This window comes from Sus scrofa, chromosome 14 (assembly GCF_000003025.6).
Source record: "Sus scrofa isolate TJ Tabasco breed Duroc chromosome 14, Sscrofa11.1, whole genome shotgun sequence".
NCBI classification, from domain to species: Eukaryota; Metazoa; Chordata; class Mammalia; order Artiodactyla; family Suidae; genus Sus; species Sus scrofa.
Window position 1 is genome coordinate 1,349,728 of NC_010456.5, and position 21,343 is coordinate 1,371,070.

Sequence of the window (21,343 nt, forward strand, 5' to 3'; positions counted from 1 at the left end):
AAGACAGAAAACAAAAGCCCTGGCATTCTAGCCGAAGAGCCAGGAGGGCAGACCCCTAGGAGTCAGTCTGTGGGTGAAAATGAGAGAGAGGAGCTCAAGATAGGGATGCCACAACTCGTATATAAATTCTTGGCCTTACTCACAAGCTGAGCATGTGTGGAACTGACCCAGAATAGCATGCTAAAGGTTTTAAAAACTATAGACAACCCCCAGGATTCAAACTTGCCAGTGAATGGTGCACATGCAAAACAAGCTTGACTAGGGTTGTAAAAAGTCCTTGAAAACAGAGCTGACATTAGAACCATAGCTCATAGAATGGAGGTTGGAACACATTTTCTGAAATAGCTGCATAAATTGCAAGGCAAAAAACAAAGCCTCAACATCTCCAGAGAATCCAAACATGGTCCATAGCCTTATAACAATATTCAAAACACCCAGTATATAACCCCAAATTACTCAACCCATAGGAAATCAAGGAAGTCTGAAAAATTCTCAGTGAAATTCTTCCAAGATGACCAGACCTTTGAATCAAGGAGAATTTAAGGCAGCCATTGTAACATGCTCCAAGAAGTAAGAGTGACCACTCTTGGAACACATGGAAAGATAGGAACTTCGGAGATAAATAGAAGTTATCAATAAAACAACAAAATGGAAATTTTAAGCCTGAAAAATAGAATAACAACAATTAAAAGTATTCACAAGATGAGCTCAATAGAGGGATTGGAGATGACAGAGGAGTTGACTTGATAGATCAATGTGAATTATGCTTTATAAACAGCAGAGAAAAATGATGAACAAATTAACGACCCCCTATGGAACAAGATCAAAGTTACACCATTTTGGTCAGCTTAAGTAGAGAGGAGAGAAAGTGTTCTTGGGAAAAATATTTGATGTAAGAATGGGTAAATACTTCCAAATCTTTTTTTTGTTTGTTTGTTTTTTTGGTCTTTTTGCTATTTCTTTGGGCCGCTCCCGCGGCATATGGAGGTTTCCAGGCTAGGGTCTAATCGGAGCTGTAGCCACCGGCCTACGCCAGAGCCGCAGCAACGTGGGATCCGAGCCGTGTCTGCAACCTACACCACAGCTCACGGCAACGCCGGATCGTTAACCCACTGAGCAAGGGCAGGGACTGAACCCGCAACCTCATGGTTCCTAGTCAGATTCGTTAACCACTGCGCCACGACGGGAACTCCAATACTTCCAAATCTTAATGAAAGACATAAACTTAGAGATTCAAGAAATTTAGTGAACTCCAGACAGGATAAGTTTAAGGGAATCCACTTCTAGACACCTTGAAATCAAACTTGCAAAACTAAAGACAAAAATTTTGAGAGGAGCCAGAGAAAAATACCACAATTTATGTGAGGGAAACACCATTAGCAAGATTAAAACATTTTTATCAGACCAGAAGCCAGTGGAATAACATTTTTAAAGTGCTAGAAGAAAAGTCCTATCAACTCAGATTGTCCTATCTAGCAAAAGTATCTTCCAGAGATAAAGGCAGCATAAAGACATTCTTGGATGGAGCAAAACTAAGAGACTTTGTCACCAGCAGACTTGTTCTAAAACAAGCATGGCACATTTGAATTTTCAGGTTTCAAATTCTTTGTTGTGGGGGTTGTTCTATGCATTGTTGGAGGTTCAGCAACATCACCATATACCATATACTAGAAGCCAGTGGTTCCTACTTACTCCAGATATGACAATAGAATATGTCTCCGGATGTTGCCCATTGGAGGTAAAATAGCATCCAATTGGTAGTTCCTATTGTGGCTCAATAGGACTAGTATCCATGAGGATGAGGGTTTGATCCCTAGCCTCAATCATTGGGTTAAAAACCCAGCATTGCCGCAAGTTGTAGCAGAGATCACAGATGCAGCCTGGATTTGGGGTTGCTGTGGCTGTGGCGTAGGCTGCTGGCAGCTGCAGTTCCAATTGGACCCCTAGCCTGGGAGTTTCCGTATGCCACAGGTGCAGCCCTGAAAAAAAAAAAAAAAAAAAAAAAAAAGATCACCCAGGGGAGAACTACTGATCAAAAATAACTCTTAAAGGCAAATTTTCAGTTAAAAGGAAATGATAATAGGGGAAATTTGGAACTTCAGAAATAAGAGAGGAACAATACTAATGATAAATATATGAGTCAATCCCATAGGTGATCGTTCCCCTCTTAAGTTCTTTAAAATATGTATGATGGCTGAAAGCAAAAAATTTAATAGTGTCTAATGGGAATTTTCAACATATAGGCATGTAATATAGGTCAACAACAAAATAAGCTGAGGAGAATTAAAGAAACATGTAGAGGTAAATTCCTACATTCTATTTGAAGTGGTAAAATTATTTTGAAGTAAACCTTGAACAATTGGGATGTTTATTGTCATCCCTATAGCAACCAATGCAGAGACATCGTTCAAAGCAAAATAAATAATTTAATTAAGATTGAAATCTAGGAGTTCCCAGGGTGGCTCAGCAGGTTAAGAACCTGACTGGTATCCATGAGGATGCGGGTTAGAGCCCTGGCCTTGCTCAGTGGGTTAAGAATCCAGCATTGCTGTCAGTGCAGCTTAGGTTGCAGATGCGGCTCAGATCCCGCATTACTGTGGCTGTGGTGTAGGCTGTCAGTGGCAGCTCTGATTTGATCCCTAACTTGGGAACTTCCATATGCCATGGTGTGGCCCTAAAAAAAGAAAAAAAAATTGAAATTTAAAAAATATTTGAATACATCAAGAGACGGTAAGAAAGGAGAAAGAGAAGAATGAAAAACAAAATAAATAAGCAGGAACCAATAATAAAATGTGAGAAGTGAGACCAAACATAACATTGATTACATGGCCTACACACACTAACAAGAGGCCCAACTAGTGTGGATTACAAGAAATCCACTTTAAATATAAAGGTATAGTTAAAACAACAGTGTGGAAAACCATATAACATGCAAATGTTAATTTAAAAAAAAAAGCTGAAATGTGTACATTCCTATCAGTTAAGATAGAAAGCAGAGTGAGGTAATTGATAGGGATAAAGAGGACATTGTATAATGAGAGAAAGATCTATTTGTCAAGAAACCATGATTATCTTGAATGTGTAGACACCCAACAAAAGAACTTTACATGAAGCAATACCGATAAAACTGAAGGGGGAAATGAGCAAATTCCAATTACAGTTGGGACCCTTCAACTCTCTTCTTGGTGATTGATGGAATTTGTGAATAGAAAATCAGCAAGCATGGAAAAAATGAACAACAGCACAATCAACTTGAACTAATTGACTTTTATCAAACGCTTCACCTGACAGCAGCTGAATAGGTATTCTTTTCGAAGTCGCATGGAACAGTCGTCAAAAGAGACCATGTCCTTTGTTGTAAAACACAACTAAATATACTGAAATTTTTTAAGGTATCTTCTTTGTGATTGAATCAAACTAGAACTCAATAGCAGAAAGATATGAGGAAAAATCCCTGAACACTTGGAAATTAAACCACACGCTTCTAAATAGCTCTTGAGTCAAAGAAGAGATTTCGAGGAAAATTAGAAAGTATCTTGATTTGAATGAAATTAAAAAAAAAAAAAACTTATCAAAGCTTGTGGAGTGGCCGAAGCAGAGCTTAGAGGAAATTTATAGCACAAAAGGCCAATGGTAGAACAGAAGTGTGTGTGGTGGGCATAAAAAGGACTCTAAAAATGACCACGTCTTAAACATGGAACTCATGAATATGTTATGTTATATGGCAAAGGAGAATTAAAGTAACAGATAGAGTTAGGATTGCTAATTGGCTGAGTTTATTTATTTATTCATTCATTCATTTATTTTTGTCTTTTGTCTTTTTAGGGCCATACCTGTGGCATATGGAGGTTCCCAGGCTAGGGGTCGAATAGGAGCTGCAGCTCCTATTGCCAGCCCATACCACAGCCACAGCAATGCTGGATCCTTAACCCACTGAGCACGGCCAGGGATCAAACCTTCGACCTCATGGATACTAGTCGGGTTTGTTAACCACTGACCCACAATGGCAAACTCCTGTCTTTATTTATTTTTAGTTCATAAAGTTGTTTTAATTTGTTTCTCCCAGCTTTATTGAGACATAATTGACACATGGCACTGCATGCATTTAAGGTGTACAGCATAACGATTTGACTTACACATATCATAAAATGATTACCACAGGAATTCACTGGGCATCTCTCATCTCATATAGATACAAAATTAAAGAAATAGAAAAAAATGTTTTCCTTGTGATGAGAATTCTTAGACTTCACCTTCTTAACAACTTTTATATACAACATATAGCAGGGTTAATTATTTTTATCATGCTCTACATTTACTCTCTGCTATTTTCCTTATAACTGGAAGTCTGTACCTTTTGACTGCCTTCCTTCAATTACTCCTCTCCCCACCTCTGCCTCTTGTAACCACAAATCTGATCTTTTCCTATGAGTTTGTTTGTTTGTTTTTGAACTATGATTGCCCTACAAATCTGTGCTAGTTCCTGGTACACAACATAGTGATTCAATATTTCTCTGCATTTTAAAACGATCACCACGATAAGTCTGACCCTGTACAAAGATATCACGTAATTGTGGACTATATTCCCGACACTGTGCATTTGACACCAGTGACTCATTTATTTTGTAACTGGAAGTTTGTACCTCTTCATTTCCCTCACCTATTTCTCTCAATCCTCCCACCCCCACTTCCCAGCAAGCACCTGTTTATTCTCTGATCTGTTTTACTATGTTTATTATTTTTTTCCAGATTTCACATATAAGTGAAATCATATAATGTGTGCTTTTTTTTTCTTTGACTTATTTCAATTAGTGTAATACTCTCTAGGTCCATTCATGTTGTCACAAATGACAAGATTTCATTTTTTTATGGCTGAATAATATTTTGTTATACACACACACATACACACACATGTATATACATACACACGCATATACACACACTCACACCATATCTTCTTCTTCTTTTCTTGGTAAGAGGAAAGAAAGTTTTAATGAGAATGTGAAATGTATAAACAGTGATTCCAAAACCACATCTTCTTTATTCATCTATTAACCAGCAATTATGTTGCTTCCATATCTTGGCTATCATACATAATGCTGCAAGGAACATTGGGGTGCATCTATCTTTTCAAATCAGTGTCTTCACTTTCTTTGGATAAATACCCAGCCTTGGAATTACTGGATCCTCCGATAGTTCTATTTTTAATTTTTTGAGGACTCTCTATGCTGTTTTCTGTAGTGGCTATACCAGTTTACAGTCCCACCAGCAACGCACAAAATTCTCTTTGTTTTCCGTATCTTCACTGACACTTGTCGTTTGTTGTCTTTTTGAGGATAGCCATTCTGACAGGTGTGAAGGGATAGCTCTGTGTTGTTTTGGTTTGCATTTCACCTATGCTAAGTGATGCTGAGCGTTTTTCGTGGGCCTGGTAGCGATCTGTACAATTGCTTTGCCAGAGAGTCTCTTCAGGCGCTCTGCCCATTTTTTGCTAACAAGCTGACTTTAAAGTAGAGAGATTATTTGGAGTATGCGGGTGGCCCAGTGTAATCCAAGGGTCCTCATATGGGGAAGGAGACAAAAATGGAACCAGAGAAATGGCAGCAAGCAGAAGACATGCGCAGACATCACTGATTTTGAAGATGGAGGAAGAAGGCCATGAGTCAAAGGATGTGAGTGCCCTGTGGAAGCTGGGAAAGGCTGAATCAGCCCCCAGAGCTTCCAGGAAGAAGGCAAGCCCACCAACATTTCATGTGTCTTTTGGGAGGATGTGGGCTGTGCTTGTGGCATGTGGAAGTTCCTGGGCCAAGGATCAAACCCAGGCCACAGCAGTGACCCAGGGCTGCTCCAGTGACAATTCTGGATACGTGTTAACCCTCTGCACCACAAAGGAACTCCTCTAACACGTTGATTTTAACCCAGTGAGACACATTCTAGACCTCTGGCCTCTAGAACTGTAAGAATGCAGATTTGTATTGCTTAAGCCACTACATAGTTGTTACAGAACCATAGGAAACTAACATTAACAAAAGAGTGTCAGGAGTTCCTGTTGTGGCTCAGTAGAAATGAACCCGACTAGGAACCATGAGGACGCAGGTTCAATCCCTGGCCATGTTCAGCAGATTAAGGATCCCGCGTTGCTGTGAGCTCTGGTGTAGTTTGCAGACGAGGCTCGGATCCCTTGTTGCTATGGCTATGGTGGTGGCGTAGGACAGCAGCTGTACCTCTGTTTCGACCCCTAGCCCGGGAATTTCCATATGCCACTGGAAAAAAAAAAAAAAAAGAAGAAGAAAGAAAGAAAAGAAAAGAATGTCAGGAGTTCCCACTGTGGCACAATGGGATCAGAAGCATCTCTGCAGCCCTGGGACTCAGGTTTGATCCCTGGCCCAGCAGAGCGAGTTAAGGATCTAGAGTTGGCACAGCTGCAGTGTAGGTTGAGATTGAGGCTCAGATCTGATCCCTGGCCCAGGAACTCCATATGCTGAGGGGTGTCCTCCACCCCAAAAAAAGACTGTCAAATTGACAACCTCTGCTTTGACCTAAAGAAACTAGAAAAGTAAGAGCAAATGGAATGCAAATAAGTAGAAATGAAGCAGTAAATAGGAATGAAGAGATCAATTAAATTGAAAACAGAAACAGCAGAAAATCAATGAAAATAAAACACAGAATTTATAAAAGATCAATTACACTGGAATTGAGACAAGGGACCATTTCTGGATTCTTCTTCCTTATTCATGCCACTTTGAGTTGGAAATCCTATTCCTTGTGGCCAAATACATCTAAATTCCACAAGCTACAAAAATGAGTGCTTTTTTCCTGGAATGTGGCTGACCAGGGACTAATGCTATGTCTCATGAGGAGAGTGTGGAATGTTGACAAGATAGGCTCCACATATAAGGCGCTCAGGGATAACTTTCTTGGATAAAGCTCTGGGCAACTCTTGCTTCTGATGGGTAAACCAATAGGGATGCTTTTTCTTTTTCTTTTTACGGCCGTACCCGTGACATATGGATGGTCCCCAGCCAGGGCTGAACTGGAGCTACAGCTGTGGTCTATACCACAGCCACAACAATACTAGACCCAAGTTGCATCTGAGACCCACACTGCTTTGTAGGCTTATTTCAGGAGCTTGGGAGTGTTGCCTACTAGGCTAGGACCATAGCTGCTGATACAATTACATCCCCTAAAACATACTTCCCTCTTTCTCCCCCAATGCACATGTGTACTTTTTTCTTTTTAGGGCTGCACCTGCAGTTGTCCAAGTGACTGGCAGCCCTTCCTGGGACAGCTGAAAAGTAGCTGATGATGCCAGTAAAGTAGACCAGAGCTTTTCTAAGTGTGGACCCTGGACTGGTCACATTGGTCCCTGGGAACTGTTTGGAACTTCAGGACCTCAGGCTCCACCCTCATCTTCTGGGTGGAAACTCCCGCTGTGGGTGTGCTTTTAACTAGTCCTAGCCAGTTCCAAGGCAGCTGCAGTGTGAGCATCTCCTTAGGGGCTGGGGTTTGGGCTGGGGCCTCTCCTGCTGATCAACAAGCCGCAGTGCAGAAGACCCTGGTTCCCCAGGGTTTCCATGCCCGGTCCTCCTCTCCTCCCCATTAATGCCAGCTGGCAGGGCTGTGGGCTGTGGGCAGGTCTGAGGCTGCCCTGCCAGACACTCCAACTGCAAGAACACGTGTCTCTCCTCCTCCAGGCCTCAGACTGCCCACCAAAGTAGACACAAATTACAGTCTGTGGGGTCTGGGGCAAGCTCCCGAGAAGCCAGCTACAAGCAGAGAGCTTTTCTCTTTTTTTGAAGTCTTTGTCCGTCTTCAAGTGTGGGCACATTTCCAATCCTTAGTCCAAAATGCAGGCTTGTGTGTTTGGTATGTGACATTTGCTTTGATTTGCCACGCAGCAGTCCCGGAATGACACTTGGTTGATGTGGTCTCTCTATCAATGTGCTCAGCTCCTGGCACAGGGGTGGCTTTAGGAGGGGCGGCATCCTCCAGCCAAGCTGATGTTTCCTCCCGTGGGGACCTCTTTTCTTGCTCGGGGGGATCAGCTCCCGCTGTTCCCACCATGCTATCAACTGAGCACCAAAAGAATCAGAGTCCTTCTAAAGCTTCGTTGGATTCAGTCCTCATGGCTGGGGGTGGGAAGTAGGGCTGGAGTCCAGCACCATGATGGCCAAGTGGAGGGGCCTCTGGCTGACTTGACTGGTGGTTCTCAGAGGCAGTGCTAGGAGAAGTGGCAGGATCACTGCAGAATGTGCTAGAAAGCCAAATCTTCAATCCTCCTCCTTCTGAATGGAGTGAGGAAGGACAGGTCGGCCACTGAGGGATTCTGATGCTCCATCAAGTCTGAGAACCAGCAGCTGACACCACCATGTCAATGTCCCCTTTGACCCAGTGTCACCCATGCAGATCTGTGGTCCCTCCCCGTCCTCGCTGATGGGCTCAACCCTGTGGGACTACAGACTACCTCCCAATCACTCAAAAATGGTCCCTCCAAAAGCATGACCCCTTCCCATCCAGGCCTGCCTTTCTGAGATAGTGGGAAAGAAATAGAGGCTAGAAATGAGAAGGGATGGAGGAGGAGAAAACACAGTTCCCAGAGCAATAAAACCTCGGGAGCTGTTATGGGGAAGTTTCCCAGTCATGGTGGATTAAAGACACGTGTCCAGATGAGCCGTCCTAAGCAGCAAAGAGTGGCCGAGAGCAAGGTGGAACATCAGGATCCTTGGCTGCGGTTGGCCTCCGAGAAGGTTTCCTAACACATCCGTCAGTGCTCCTGGAGCTGCCATGGCCAGCTAACTGCGTGTGCCCGCCCCCAATACACACACGCATACGCATGAACAAGCACACACAGACACGTGAACACACACAGATATAGATATGCACATGCACACACAGATACACATGCGCAGCTGCACACATACACATATAGACACACACGCACACTCAGATACACCCGGACAGATATTCACAGACACCCACACAGACACACAGCTGCACAAGCAGACACATGCACAAGTGGGCAAAGACTGGATTTGTGGCTTCCTTTCTACCTCAGCTGAACTGCCTCTTATCAAAACGAGTGCTGCTTTTCTCGTCCTTTAGTCTCGGCCCTGCTCTTCAACTACACCAGGGAACTCAAATTGATATACACGTAAGAACTACAGAAGACATAAATTCTTTTTTTTTTTTTTCTTTGCTTTTAGGGCCACATCTGCGGCATATGGAGATTCCCAGGCTAGGGGTCTAATTGGAGCTACAGCTACTGGCCTATGCCACAGCCACAGCAGCGGAGGATCTGAGCTGCGTCTGTGACCTACACCACAGCTCACAGCAATGCCAGATCCTTAACCCACTGAGTGGGGCCAGGGATCAAACCCACAACCTCATGGTTCCTAGTCAGATTCATTTCCGCTGAGCCACGATGGGAACTCCCCAGAAGACATAAATTCTATAACACGCTTGTAGCATGTCTGAAGTCATAAAACCAAAACAAATCCACAAATGAATAGCAAACAAAATCTTTAAACCAATGCAATTCAAACTGACTCTGTAAATTTGCTGCCACTCTGGGTGGGTGGCAGTGAGGCAGTGCTGCCCTTGCTGACAGCGTGGGTTTATGGATGAAGCGCGGCCCCCACCATGGCTTTGAACTGGAGGGCAGGGGTTGGGAGAGCTTTTGTGCTTATGCATGCTCTGCTCTGGTAGCATGCTTCAGCCCCCGGTTGGCATTGATGTGTCACTGCTGTTTGCCTCTGCGTCCTGCACTCAAGGGCAACGATGAATGTGAGACTTTATAGTACTTACTGGAGTTTCAACCCAAACATACCTCAGCTGGGAAGTGGCCAGAGGGGTCTACTTTTACCAGATGAGCCAGAATGGGCTTGTTATTGTTTTCTAGTCCAGCTTTTTTTTTTTTTCCTTAAAAAAGTGATAATACACATAACATAAAATTTACTGTCTTGTGTGCACACTTCGGTGGCATTAAACGCATGCATGTCATTATGCAGCCATCACCCCAATTCGTCTCTGAAACTCTTCTATTTTGGAAAACAAAGTTGTGTCTCCCCTAAGCACTAACCCTCTTCCCCTCTTCCTCCCAGCCCCAGCATTCACCATTCTACTTTCTGTCTCTATAAATTTGACTACTCTTGTCTCTCATATAAGTTGAATCATACAGTATTTGTTCTGTTTCTGGCTTCTTTATTTAGCATAATGTTCTCAAGTTCATCCGCATTGGAGCACATGTCAGATCTCCTTTCCCTTTGAAAGTTGAAAGGTATTCCTTTGCATGGATATAGCACTTTTTTTTTTTTAGGGCCACACCCATGGCGTATGGTGTTCCCCAGTTTAAGGGTTGAATTGGAGCTCTAGCCAATGGCCTACACCACAGCCACAGCAACAGCAGATCCAAGCCACATCTGCGACCTACACAACAGGTCATTGCACACCCGATCCTTAACCCACTGAGCAAGGCCAGGGATTGAACCCACATTCTCATGGATACTAGTTGGGTTCATAACCCGCTGAGCTACAACGGGAACGCCCCTTGTGCATCTGCTTAAAGAGGAAGCTCATAAAGTCTCAGAATCATTTCAATCCCCTTCGTGTGAGGTGTATGACTCCCTTGACCTTACATGTCCTTGTGTTTAAACAGATGTTTGAAATAAACAACGATAACCCAGTGGTAATAGAGACAAAGCAACACGATTAGAGCTATTACAGATCTGTCCTTCTATAGCACTCGGAGTGACAAGTGGCATCTCAGGTCTAAAAGTGGATTTTAGTATATTTGTTCTGTTTCACAATTATTTCCAGTATTTTACTCATAGAGAACAGAGCTGTAAACTTGTTCTCATAGCCTTGACCCACATTCTTACTGTGAAACTGGGTGTCACTCCCGAAGCAGAGGGACATGGGGTCTGGTGGTCCGTGTGGACGATGAACCCAGAGCCACGGCAGAGGGAGACCCAGCTGTTTTTATTATCACCTTAGGCGGAAGAAAGCCCTGCCTGCCTCTAAGGGCGTTCGTCTGTCTGTGAAGGAAGATAAGGGGACTCTCCCTGAGTGAGGGGACCCAAGGAGCCAGTCAGAGCCCTGACACCTCAGAACTGCCCTCCCTATGGTGGTATTTGGCAAATGACCTAAACTAGATATCTTGTTTTTATGTGAATATGCTTGTTTCTTCAACAAATGTTAACGGAACTGCAGCTATGAGCACCCACTCTCTGGTCCTTGTGCCTGAAATAAATGTCACTTCTACCCCAAACTCTGATAAAGATAGGACTTCCTCACTCTCCACTGCCCAGTTATTTATTTTTTGTCTTTTTAGGGCCACACTCGCTGCAGATGGAAGTGCCCAGGCTAGGGGTCGAATCCGAGCTGCAGCTGGCCGCCTATAGCAACGTGGGATCCGAGCTCTTCTACAACCTTCATCACAGCTTCCTTAACCCACTGAGCAAGGCCAGGGATGGAACCTGCATCCTCACGGACACTAGTCGGGTTCTGTGAGCCACAACGGGAACCCCTCCCCTGCCCATTTAAAGGTTCTTTTAGAGCAAGCAGCCACTCTGCCTAGAGGAAAGTGTCACTGGCCCTTCCACCCACCTGCATCCTCTTAGGTCATAAATGGTCCTCAGTCACTTTCAGCCACAAGAACAACTGACCTGGATTTTAGAAACCAAACATGTGTAGCCCGAGGACATTGGGCTGGAAATTGATGGAGCATGTCCTCTGATGCCAGCCAAGCTGTGTCAACATGGAGTGGCAGTGGGCTCCTTCCACACCCTCCGCAGCCCCCAAGCCTGCTGAAAAGTCCCTGAGTCTCTAGCGCCAGGGTGGCTGGAGAGGAAAATGCACAGAAACAAGGGTGGTGGCCACCCCTTGCCAGGTCTTGGGGACTCTCTGCAATCCCCTCCTCCAGCCTCCTGGAGGTGCTCTGGGCGGATGCAGCTCTATGCTGCCTGGTTTCTGACAGCTCCTAGGGCTCCTGGGGTGCCTCTGACCTGTGGGATCGCAGGCCTGTTTCCACCAACATGAAGGACAGCTCCTCTACTCTCACTCTGTAAGATTCCTTGGTCTGGTCTGGGGCCTGGAGCCAAGCCACACTGTTCTGCCTATAGAGAATGCTCGTTGTGCTCTTGGTGTGGCCCCTCTGTGTCTAGGGTCTGGCATATCACTCTTCCCTCACAAACACACACCCATCAGGCAGGCCGAGGGGTTGTCTGCTCTCTGAGTAGGGGAGAGGGTGTGAAGGCCGAGAGCCTCTCTCATTCCTCTTTCCTTGAACGTCTGGAGTAGGTAGTGGTATAGCTCCTGGCCCCGGGTGTTTCAACCTGTTACATCTTGATGAATGGAATGAATACTTAGGTGTTAACATCTCATCGCCCAAGGGACAGGTGACTGAAGAAAGCAAAGAACAAGACCCAAGGAGGAGGGGGGAGGCCCTGGACACAAGGCTGTGCCGGGGGAACCGGCAGAGAGAGGTGGGAAGGGGACCATCAGGGAGCACAGAGGCCAGGCCCCAGAGCTGCAGGAGGTGACAGGTGGCACCCCCAGCACGGGAACTGGGAGGGACGCAGGGTTCTCGTGCATTGGTTCTGAGCCCCCGGTCCCCTGTATCCTAGTGGAATGAGCACAACTTCTTATCCTTTTAAAATGCCATATTATTCTAAGTTTCTTGGAGTAAAGAGGTATCGTAAACATAACATGCTCTGCTTTTACTGTAAGAGTCAAATGGGGAGGACACGCCAAGGCACCATGAATCCAACTTCCACAAGTTTTTTATTTTTTGCTTTTTAGGGCTGCACCTGTGGCATATGGAAGTTCCCAGGCTAGGGGTCAAATTGGAGCTGCAGCCACCAGCCTACACCACAGCCACAGCAACTCGGGATCCAAGCTGCCTCTGTGACCTACATCGAAGCTCACGACAATGCCCGATCCTTAACCCACTGAGCGATGCTAGGGATCAAACCGCATCCTCATGGCTGCTAGTTGAGTTCTTAACCCGCTGAAGCACAATGGAAACTCCCTGACTTCCACAATTTTAATAAAGTGAGTCTTTTGAGGAAACCAACAAAAAACTTTACCCCTGGTCCCCCCATCCCCCTTACTTCTTATTTATGTTTTTTTTTTTTCTTTTTAGAAATGTAGGAAAGGGCTTTGAAGTGTCTTAAGAGCCTTGAGGTGGGAAGGGGTGGAATTCCTCTGTCTGGGTGCAGCAGGCTTCTTGGAGGAGAGCAGATGGATTTGGGCACAGGCAGCAATAGTAACAAATGTAGCCAAGTCCTGTGCTTTGATGTGCCAAGATTAAACATCATGTCAAGTGAGCCTCCTCGGAAGCTTGACTGAAATGTGATGATACGGCAGCTTCATACCTCAGGGCCAAAGCCTTATAAAGATAAAAATCAGATTATTAATGACAGTTTCCAGTTTCAAAAAAAAAAAAAAAGTCTTAAGATGTGTTTGATCAGCAGGTTCAGGGCTGCCGCCCCTGCTTGCAAACACATGCAGCCCACATGCTCTGAGAATGGAAAGGCTCAGTCTGCAAAGCAAATGTGCTGGGAATCAACTGGTCCTGTGAGCCCAGGTCCTCACTGTCTCAGCAGGAGGCTCGGCGTGCTGCCAGTGCCAGCACCAAGTGCCCACCCCTCCGGGCTCATTTCCCTCTGAGGGTGCCCTGCACGTGGTTTGCAGCTGGAGGGGAAGCCCCGTGCGGAGATCTGAGTTTAGCTGCAGCCTCTGCCTAGAGGCTATGTGTGGCGGTGACTCTTCTCTCACGTGGGAAAGGGACACGGGTTTCCGCACATCCCCTTGTAGTCGAAGGGGAGTCTTGGAAAAGGATGCAAGGATTTGAGGGACCCTCACAGATGGGCTTCCCGAAGCACCTGCATCCTTTTTGAGTTTTGAGGGACCCCAGAGAGCTTCCGTTGGCCGCCCGGGACCTGGAGACCCTGGCCACAATGCATTAAGAGGACATGTCCTCGGAGTTCCTGTTGTGGCTCAGCGATAATGAACCCGACTAGTATCCATGACGATGCATGTTTGATCCCTGGTCTTGCTCCGTGGGTTAAGGGTCCAGCATTGCTGTGGCTGTGGTGTAGGTCAGTAGCTATAGCTCTGATTTGACTCCTAGCCTGGAAACTTCTATATGCTGTGGGAGCAGCCCTAATAAAAAGACAAAAAAGGTGGGGGGACATGCCCCTTTCTCCAACCGAGATGGATTCAGCTGGAATCCATCCATACTGGGCATGTATGGAAAATGTCACCAGAACTGTGAGGGCTGAAGAGTAGGTTCCAGACCAGATGAGGTCCCAACTGAGTGTGTGAGTAGGGCCTCTCTTCTCAGTTATAACTGCAGAGGGTCAACCCTTGTGGTGACCCTAGTCCTCTGCCATCCTGATCTCTACCATCAGTCATCAACACCTCAGTATAAAGTAGTCCTGAGGATGAGGGGGTGAGACAGTGCAGACACTCAGATTAAAGAAAGAGATGGAAAAGATAGCTTTCTGGATTAAGGATCTGCCTGGGCTGGAGGCTTTTGGGGAACCCTGGTCAGGCAGCAGGAAGACGTGAGCAGCAGGGCACAGAATGGGCTGGGAGGGCAGGCACAGGTGTGTGAGGTGGCTCCAGCTGTCAGGGTCATTACCATCCTCTGTGCAGAGTGTTCTCATGGGGGACTCCCCAGAGGCTCAGGGGACATGCAGGCCCTGTCTCCTTTGTCTGGGATGAACCAGCCAAGGCTCATGAAGATGCATATGTTCTGAAACAGGATTTGAATTCCAGGCTGTTGAGTCTAAGCTGGGTCTCGTGACCGGGAGCATTTCACTTATCGCTTGGATTAATCCAGCTGCAAAGCCCACCCCTAGTGCTTTCACCCTTGGCAGCATGCAAAGGCAGCTTGGCCAAATGAAGGATTTGTGAGGTTCCCGAACAATCCATTCACTCAGATGAAGGGGTGCGGGCCCAACAAGGCTGCCTACTGATGTGTCAGGGCCCATGGTGTCAGCTGCTCGATGGCTCCAGGGACATATGATAATGATAGGGATGGAGTAGGCACAGGTGGTTGTAGAAGTGCCAATAAGGGACCATAGTTAAAGAGGGGAACTTAGGGGACATTGGGAGAGTTAAGTTAATAACTGCTCAAGAAATCCATCAGCACAAGGCATCAGCACAAGGCAGGCTTGACTGGTGGAGGCATAAGACTTGCCTCAGGTCATTGGGTGGGGAATAGGATGAGGGCAGGAGTTTGAGGACTGCCTGTCTGCTGATTTGAATCCACATCTTACTGGATACTAAGGAAGAACTGCTACTCCCAGAAAGGAAGAGGTAGGTTTTAAAACCCCACTCCCACTGGATTATAAAACTAATAATCCAGTCCACCGAGTCCTTGGGGCAGACCTTCCGTGCCTGCCAGCTTGCATCTCTCACAAGCGTCCTATCCTAATAAATCTATTTTTTTGCCTGTCACTTTGTCTCTCACTGAATTCCTTCTGCGCAGAGGCATGAAGAACCTGAACCTCAGTAAGTCCAGACACAGCGTGAGTGATTCTAATTTAAAACCGTGGGTTCAAGTCCCAGTCTGTGTTCTGGATAGGTTCAGGCAGTTGGTGCTGTCAGTTTCATTAGGATGCAGCATGGCATCAGTGGACCAGACTTAAAGGTCACTTCCAAGGGTTCAAACAGGTCTTCACTCCTCTGTCTGTCTGCTGGGCAGCGATAGGGAGCAGGCCCGGGATTGAGGAGGCACTGCACACTGCCTCTGGAATTACTGAATGCTTCGGGCTAATGCACAATGGCCAAGTCTCTTCCAGGATGCCCTCAGATAGCGGCCACTATTGCTACTGCTCTGTCTTATGGCCATTTGCATCTGTCTCATTCAGCTTTGTCTTTGGCAGGGCAGAAGCAGGCTGGCTGTCTCCACATCCACGAGTCACAGGGGGACAGGTCAGGCTGTTACGTGCTGGCCTCTTGAGGATGTGGGAGGGCACGTGGGGAGTGGAGGGTCACTTGCTAGTCTGTCTGGTCTGTCTTATGGCAGTTTGGCACCCTTTCCGCGCCATGCCCATGCTCTCCGAGAAGGCCACCACGTTGCAGGTCAGGTCCGTGATCTCTGTCATCAGGGAGCTGGACGGGCCCCACGGGTCATTGGAAGTGGTTTCTCGGGCTTTTCTTTCAGCTTTAGAGTAAATGTTCATGATGTTTTTCATCTGCCGTCTGATAGGCGAAGCTGTCGTCTTTACCTCCTTTGTTACAAATGTCAAGCCCTTCAAAGAGAGAAGGTTCCCTGTGTCAGGCAGGTTCAGGGCCAGCCAAGTTTCGGTCTCTGTGACAACTCTGGAGCAGGATCCCCTGCTCTGGGCTGGAAAGCACAGAGCACAAGTGTGGATGTTGGATTAAACACTCCCTGAACACCAGGACAGAGTGCTAGCACCCTGTGGGATTGTTCTCGGGTGTGGGGGGGTGTTCAGCATGATTCTGATGACGAGTGATATGATGATGGGTGATGGCTGATGGGCACACCCGTACAGGGTGCTCCATGGGGGCAGGGCAGAAGCAGGCTGGCTGTCCCCACGCCCACAGGTCACAGAGGGACGGGTCAAGCTGTTGTGTGCTGGCCCTGGAGGATGTAGGAGAGTGTGTGGGGAGTGGAGAGCCACTTGCTAGGCCATGGTGACTCATCGGGGGAAGAAAAGGGCTGGGGCTTGGAGGATGGGCCATGTCAGGCATCTGCTTCCTCTGGGTTGGAACCTAAGTGATGGGAGTTCAGCCTGCAGTTCACTGATAGCTGCTCTCTCCCCTGTGAAATCACTGTGCAGGTGAGAAGGGCAGACCCAGTGTCCCCCGGGGAATCCTGCTCTCAGCTGAGCTTGAGCATCTCTGCTCCACAAACTTTATATTCCAAGTTATGAAGAAATCCATATTGACCCATTTTTGCTGGTCATCGTCATACCACAGCCCATCACGACCCCCTGCACCTACAGCCCTCAAGCACTTCAATCAGCCCTTGAACCCTGAGCCTTGAGAAGTCCAGTCCTTTTCAGAGACCTGGGATTCCTGAGCTTCAGGACATGGCTCCTGCACCAGGACTCTGCCTGCCTCCTTGTCCTGCTTTCTCAGAAAGTATTACCATTTCTGGCTGGTGATGGGGTCACAAATTCCTACTTTGACAGATGGACGTGGTAGTTTCTACTTTAAAGTCTGGCTCTATTACTGCGTCCAGTGTGTGATGCTGACATTTATTGATTGATTGATTGATTGATTGATTGTCTTTTTAGGGCCGAACCCGAGGCATATGGAGGTTCCCAGGCTAGGGGTCCAATCAGAGCTACAGCTGCAGGCCTATGCCACAGCCACAGCAACGCTGGATCAAGTCACATCTGTGACCTACTCCACAGATCATGGCAACGCAGGATCCTTAACCCACTGAGCAAGGTTAGGGATTGAACCTGCAAGCTCATGTTTCCCAGTTGGATTGGTTTCCGCTGCACCACATGAGAACTCCCTGATGCTGACTTTAGAAATAGAATTTCAGGTATCTCTTTACAAAGGTGAGTTAGGAATGTTCCCAAACTCTGATGCTTATTTATCCTGACACCCTCCCACACCAACCCCCTCCAACACACACACACCAAGCATGGAGATCCATGACTTGTGGCTTTGCAAGATCTGAACCGTCCCACCCCACAATGCATTCACTGGATGTTGGGGGAGGGGGTCACTACCCAGACCCTGGACCCCCTCAGAACAGAGGGAAGGGGAGCTGCCTGACCTTCTGCCCCACCCATTCCAATTTTTCATGTTTGATCTATACCCAAGTCTTCTGGTGCATCAAAAAAAAAAAAAAAAAAAAAAAAAAAAAAAGGCTGAAAATTACAGTCATGTGGTCACAATATCTTCTGTAGATGTGGTCCACACTGTGGGGACAGGTAAGAGGGACTGAAGTCCAGAGCTGCCTCGTCCACGCTGGCACTAGAGTCCTGGTTGAAGCTTACACACCAAGACTTGATCTCACCTCCCACCCCACATCCCATGATCATTGACTAGGTCACCCTCCTCTTATCTGGTCCCTTCCTATCAGGCTACATTTTTGCCGTGAGAAAATTATGCTTGCAGATTTCCTTCAGTAGCTTCATCTTTTTTTTTTTTTTTTTTTTGTCTTTTTGCCTTTTCTAGGGCCGCTTCCCACGGCATATGGAGGTTCCCAGGCTAGGATCAGAGCTGTAGCTGCCGGCCTTCCCCAGAGCCATAGCAATGCGGGATCCGAGCAGCGTCTGCAACCTATGCCACAACTCACGGCAACGCCGGATCCTTAACCCACTGAGCGAGGCCAGGGATTGAACCCGCAACCTCATGATTCCTACTCAGATTTATTAACCACCGAGCCACGATGGGAACTCCCTGTAGCTTCATCTTAAAAAGAAGGCTTCCACAGAAGTTCTTTTTGTGTCTCAGTGGTTAATGAACCCAACTAGGATTCATGAGGATGTGGGTTCGATCCCTGGCCTCACTCAGTGGGTTAAGGCATTGCTGTGGTTGTGGTGTAGGCTAGCAGCTGTAGCTCTGATTAGACCCCTAGCATAGGAACCTCCATATGCCTCGGGTGTGACTCCAAAAAAAGAAAAAAAGGGGGGGCTTCCAAAATGCAGGTCTGATGGACTCAGATGGTCTAAAAATGTGTCTAAGGGCACAAAACTCTACATTCCTTGGCTGTAAAGTTCTATCCACCATAGGACATCCTAAAACAAGCAGGTGCTTCTAGGCTGCCCGTGCACAGAACCCTGTGCACACGTTCTGCTCCAGGCTGGGCTTCTTTTCCTTCTCTAACATGACCTTGGTGGGTTAGTTGCAGGATCAGTATTGATCACCAAGTCCCCTTTGCTCCCAAACTGATGTAACACATCCCAACTGCAAGGGGGCAGGTGCACCATCACTTAATTGCCACCACTCTCATTTTAGTTTTAAAAAATCTCTCTTTGACATCTCATAGTATTAGATATCAGCTATGGAATGTATGACCCAAGATAGACTATCTCATGAAGTAAAAAATAACATCCTACATATTTCAAAGGAGTAGCATTTGCTGTGTCAACCCATGTTCCCGGCGAAATATGGAGAGATGTGCTTTGTCAAAGCTGGTTTGGGCTTTTGAATAATGTACTTCCCACAATGAGCCCTGGTAAGAACATATTGGAGTGTGTGCCTGTTTCACATCTGCACAGGCCGTTCTCATCCAAGGCGGCCAAAGCATTTGGGAAGCATCTTCTTCACTGTGGTCGCAGTGGGAACTCAGGATGGGCTTCCCAGATGAATGAGAAGGATCAGAGTGGCAGTCTCAAGCCTGTGGACTCTGGGCTTGGGGGTGGAGGAAACCAGCAGGACCAGAGTAGAAGCCCAGTGCCACCTTGGCTTCCTGAGTACCCCCCTGTCTCTGCTCGGGCTCCCTGGGGCATCGGGAGGCAGTCAGACTCAGAGAACCAGCTTCACACTGGGTGGAATTGGATTAACATCCAGGCTTGAGTGCAGAGCGTTGTGTGCAAAGCCTGGGTGGTCACTGGGCGCCTCTCCACTGGGCAATGCCAGACTTCCTTTCAAAAGCTCTTTAGGGACCCTGCCTCTTTTTGCAAAGCACAGAGCTATTTTATGTGCCATTTTCAATTTGTCCACGATGCTACTCCAAAGGGCCTGTGCCTTGAGAGGGTGTGCTTGTGAAACAGAAGGAGTCGCCCAGACTGCAGTGCTGGGGACAGCATCTCACTGAACTTTGGAAGCAGGGGCTGGATTGGAGCTGACGACGGGATACTGTTTTCAATTCTCAGCCTGGCTCTGCCTCTGAATGTGGGTGGTGCATCCTATTCCAGGAGGGGCTGAAGGTCAACTTTGATGTTGGCTTTTCAAGAATGGAGAAAATCAAATACAGACGCTTGAAATAACAGCAACTGTGGGGTTCTGGAGTTTTGGAAGAGATGATGCAGAGAAGTCCTGGACCAGACGATCCTTCTTTGTAAGCTGTTTAACATCCCCTCTCCCTCTCCCTTCCTCTCTCTCTCTTCCAGCTTCTCCATTAGACACCTGTCAGGCATCTCTGCTGCCCTAGGGCAGGTGGTGCCATCTGGACAGAACTGAGTAACTGAGATCCCGCTGGCTCAAGCCTCTCACTCATTAGCTTTTGAAACACCCAGCCCATAAAAAAATGAACCACCCCATATCTCAGGGCTTCTCTCCACTTTGGAGACAGACCACCTTCTGCCTATGGAATATGTCTCTCTCTCAGTAAACTCACTTTCACTTTGCTATGGCTTGCTCTTGAATTCTTTCCTCCTTTGTCTCCCCTGGGATCCTGAGGAAGAGGATGCTGGGTACGTGCATGATTCTTGATGGCTACAGGCTTGCCTGTTTACCGTGGTGTCCTAACACTCCAGCCCCACCCTCTCAGGGCGAAAACACTGGACAAGCTTCTGCCTGTTTTGACTCTTAATGTTTTCTCTTCCTGCTTGCTTCTTCTTGGGGAACATGGCTCAGTGGCCATATTGACCTGTGCAGAGACCTTTGCACTGGCTGAGTAGCAAGGGGGCCTTCCCAGGACAGGCATGTGACTCTGTTTCCCATGGGTTGCATCATATTCTGAGGGCACAAGGTAAGCCTGGGAGGCTGAAAGGGGCCAAGTCCCCTGGAAAGAGTCATGCCTTCTGTGTTAATATTCTTTTAAACTCATTCCCAGTTTGCATCAGAAAAAAGGCCTTGCCCCTAAGGGGTGGTGGTCAGTGAGCTTGCAGAGTGTTACTGACCTGCCCAGAAAGTCGTGCCCTCCAAGGTAGTCGCAAAGACTCCTGGATCTTGGGGCATGACTGGGTCTGAGAAGGGTGAACTCAGGGCAAAACGTGGGTGGTGGTCCAGTGGGCAGAAAGTCCTGCCCCTTTCCCCAAAGAGTTGGAATCACCCTCGCACTCATTAGCTTATGAAAATATCCAGCCCATAAAAAAACAAACCACCCCATATCTCAGGGCTGCTCTCGACTTTGGAGACAGATCACCTTCTGCCTATGGAATATGTCTCTCTCTCAATACACCCGCTTTCACTTTGCTATGGCTTGCTCTTGAATTCTTTCCTGCACGAAGCCAAGGACCCTCCTTGGTAGCCCATCCCAGGAACTTACCCCAGACCTGGGACATGAGCACATGAGCATCCTCTCTTGCCCCTTTTCCTGCAACATCGTTACAAAGGAAAAGGAAGAAGATGGTTTTCTCTCCCTCCCCACTTTTCTTTTGACCATAAAAATGTAGCCCACTTAGCTCTTGGGGCAGAGCTCCCTTGCCTGACCACTTGTATCCATCACAAGCACCCCATG